Source organism: Rhagoletis pomonella, unplaced genomic scaffold, assembly GCF_013731165.1.
Source record: "Rhagoletis pomonella isolate Grant_MI unplaced genomic scaffold, Rhpom_1.0 Rhpom_scaffold_00006, whole genome shotgun sequence".
Taxonomy (NCBI): Eukaryota; Metazoa; Arthropoda; class Insecta; order Diptera; family Tephritidae; genus Rhagoletis; species Rhagoletis pomonella.
Window position 1 is genome coordinate 19,660,264 of NW_023458560.1, and position 3,707 is coordinate 19,663,970.

The 3,707-nt window shown below is 38.6% G+C and overlaps 1 protein-coding gene across 1 annotated transcript in view; it reads left to right on the forward strand.

The window, feature by feature from the left end:
* LOC118740478 (calcium/calmodulin-dependent 3',5'-cyclic nucleotide phosphodiesterase 1) overlaps window positions 1-3,707 on the forward strand; it is a 737,853-nt gene that overhangs the window by 350,080 nt on the left and 384,066 nt on the right. The window lies entirely within an intron of this gene.

Genomic DNA, 3,707 nt, shown 5'->3' on the forward strand with positions numbered 1-3,707 from the left:
TGCGATTGTGGTTTACAAACAAGCAATCTTGAGAATTTTTTAAATTTAAATAAAAAGCTAGTCTGGCACTAAAATTTTGTTTGCTCAGTAAATTTTCAGGTGCTCTCAGATTAATTTTTTTGCAATTTTAGATAATGTCTTCCAAGAAAATTTAAAAAAATGTGAACAATTTTTTAACCTTTTTTAAGTTGAATGCAAAGTCTGATTGATATTTATTGATAACAAAATAATCGATTACTAATACTTATATAATTCTTAGTTAGTAGTTAGATTGTTTTTGATTTTTCAGAACTTTTCAAATTTTCTTGGGACTTTTTTGGATTTAATTCGGAATTTTTTCCGAAATTTTTGGCCTGGCTTCAAATACCAAAAAAATAAAAAATTAACAAAAACAAGTAGAAAAGTCTAAGTTCGGGCGGAGCCGAACATTAAATACCCGGCGCAAGTATTAAATATATGTTTTTTCACCTTTCCGAAACCTACGGCTAGATGGTAAGCCGGGGTGTATCAATTTTGAGTAAATTAGCGTCCTTAAATTTCGAAATATTGAAGTTTCAAGCATTTCTGAAATTTACCGTTATATGAAAAGCGGCCGTAATTTTAGTCCGATTTCAATAATTTTCAACGTTTTGCTTATATGTGGCAAGCACAATAACCACACCGAGTTTGGTACAAATTGGTAGAACGGTTACCGATATACATATATGTGATCATAAGTGGGCGGTGCCACGCCCATTTTCCAAAATTTTACCATAAACGTATTTCTTGGTAAAGAATTGTTGCAAGCATCAATTTTGAATAAATTAGCTTCAATATTTCCTGATTTATCGAAGATTTTGTATTTCTCTAAATTACCGTTATATGGGATGTGGGCGTGGTTATCGCCCGATTTTAAAAATTTTCGGCAATTTTTTAAGATGTACCAAGGCCAACCACTGTGCCAAGAAGAAGAAGAAATTAGTGCAGCGGTTACCGAGATATACACATGTAACCATAAGTGGGCGTGGCTCTGCCCATTTTCCAAAAATTTATAACACTCTTAGTTGTCGTCTAAAAATTATTGTAAATATCAATTTTGAGTGAATTATCTTCAGTAGTTACTAAAATATCGCAGTTTTCGTATTTCTGGAAATTACCGTTATATGGGAAGTGGGCGTGGTTAAAGTCCGATTTCGCCCATTTTCAATACCAACCTACCTTGGACTAAGGGAAACCTACATAGCAAATTTCGTTGAGATATCTCAATTTTTGCTCGAGTTATCGTGTACACGGACGGACGGACAGACGGACAGACGGACAGACGGACGGACAGACAGACATGGCTTAATCGATTTCTTTTTTCATCCTGATCATTTATGTACAAACAACCGTTATGTGAACAAAATTAATATACCTTTGTGCACAAGTGCGCTCGGGTATAAAAATTCATTCGCCACTTCTTTGCAGATTTTAAACCGAAGCCATGTGGGCTATCGATAAAACTGTTCCGCGTACTATCAGTGGATCTATTTGAGCTTTTTAATGACATGGAAAAACTATACACCAAAAAAACTGGGCCTATCTAGTACTTACCTACTGCGACTTGATAGTCGTAAATATCAAATATGACCAATCGAGTACACAATATCGTGCCGGCCACACAAAGATAGCTCCTTGGCGTAGTTGGAGGTGATGAACCAATTAATCATTTTTGATCTGATGACCGCACAGTAGGAGAAATCACGAAAAAGTAGGACATATTTATTAAAAATTAACCTAGAGGCCGTACATAACACACACAAGCTTCTTTAGTGAATATTAGTATAAGGTGTTAATATAAACAAACTCCGCCCACAAATGCGCCAATTTCCATATAACGGTATTTTTTAAAAACTCAGTGTTAAATTTTGGAAGCTCTACCAAAGAAAGAAAAGGACATAGTACCTTCTACTTAGGCTTAAATTAACAAAAACCTTACACTTAGGCTTAGATAAAAGCTGAAACTCTCGACTACTGTCGCTAAAACTATTATCTCTTAATCTTGACCCAAAGGTCACTTATAAATAGTCATTTATTGAACAGAAAAAACTAACTTTAACAAATTTGTTTTCCAATATTTTTTTGTTGCTCAATAGATTACTATAAGTGACCATCAGGTTAAGGTGCAGGGATGGTATTTTTAGGGACAGTAGTCGAGACTTCGAGCTTTAATTAAAGCCTAAGTGAAAGGTTATCTCGCGTTTTCTTTATTTTCTACAGCTTCTCAAATATTGCGAAAAACTCGATATTTTTACAGTTTGACCTGGATTTTGCTGGAACCTAGTGGGCGCTGAATTTCCCGACAATGGCGCCAAAGATCCCTTCCTTGCTCACCTTGGCATTGAAATCTCCAAACACGATTCTTATATCGTGTCGGGGCAGCGCTCACACGTTCTCTCCAAGCGCTCATAGAAGAGATCCTTGGATGCCTCGTCCTTCTCTTCCGTCGAAGATGAGCGAGATATTGAAGAATCTCGCTGGACTTTCATCCACTGGGGTGAACGCCAGTACTCCGCGACGGAGTCTCTCTGCCACCACAAATCCCACGCCAAATTTGCGCTCCTTTACGTGGCAACTATAGTAGACGTCCCAAGGCTCCACGCATACCTTGCCTTGTCCCGTCTATCTTATTTCTTGGATGGCAGTGATGTAAGCGTTTGTCTTCACGAGGACAGCCGGGCAGAGGCACCTTCCCGATTAAGGATCCGGATATTCCAGGTGCAAACCCTCAAATGATAGTACTTTATACGTTTGCCGTGGTCGTCATCAAAACAAGGCGGTCTCATCCGAGGCTTTTCTGTTCTTTTTCTCCCAAAAGGGTGTTTGGTTGCTACCCAGAGGATACGTGGATATAAATTTCCGGACATTGTGAGCTGCGTTTTGAACCATACTCACAAGAATCACTTCTGGCCACACCCCGGTGAATGGCAGTCAAAAGCTCTATGTAGTTTTTACACCACCGTTGGGCACAGCCTTGCCCGCGGGTTAAGCTCTTTTAAGCTTTCTATACATTTTGTATAGGCGCGAGCAGAGCAAAAGCTCTCCCTGCGCATCGCTGTTTTATATGGACGCGCATAGAGTGAAAGCTCTCTTTGAGCATCACTTCGCTAGAATGGCAAAAGTCTTTCGATCTATCTTGCCATCTTTCTTTAATTTGTCTTACGACAGACTTTACTATATTAACCAGAATTGTCCTGTTAAAGTCTCCTTTCTTATATAAATCGATTTACGTTGAATGATCCGCATTTTTTCTGACCGAATGCTGAGAACGATATTTATTGTTGATGATGAACTGGGTTTCGAGATCCATCCTTCTTGCTGAAGCGAAGCTTAACACTGTGGCCTTAATATAGATATTTTTTTCTCTATAAAGAGTATAGCACTAACATTAAACGCATCTGATCAACTTGGTTCCATAACTGAACGTACGCACTTCGACAAGGGTGTAATTGAGTTTTCGTTAATTACGTAAAGCACTCTTCGGCGTACACAGCACTGTGCAGCCAAAATCCTTCCATAAATCACACATTTACACATTGTTGTCCTGATATGATAGCTCATGCGGCAAATGGTGACAAATAGCCATAAACAGCCAAAACAGAATAACACCAACTGCAACCGCCAGCAGACATTTCCGCAGCGACATTATTAACAGCAAAAGCAACGCTAATCACCAACCGCACAAGTGG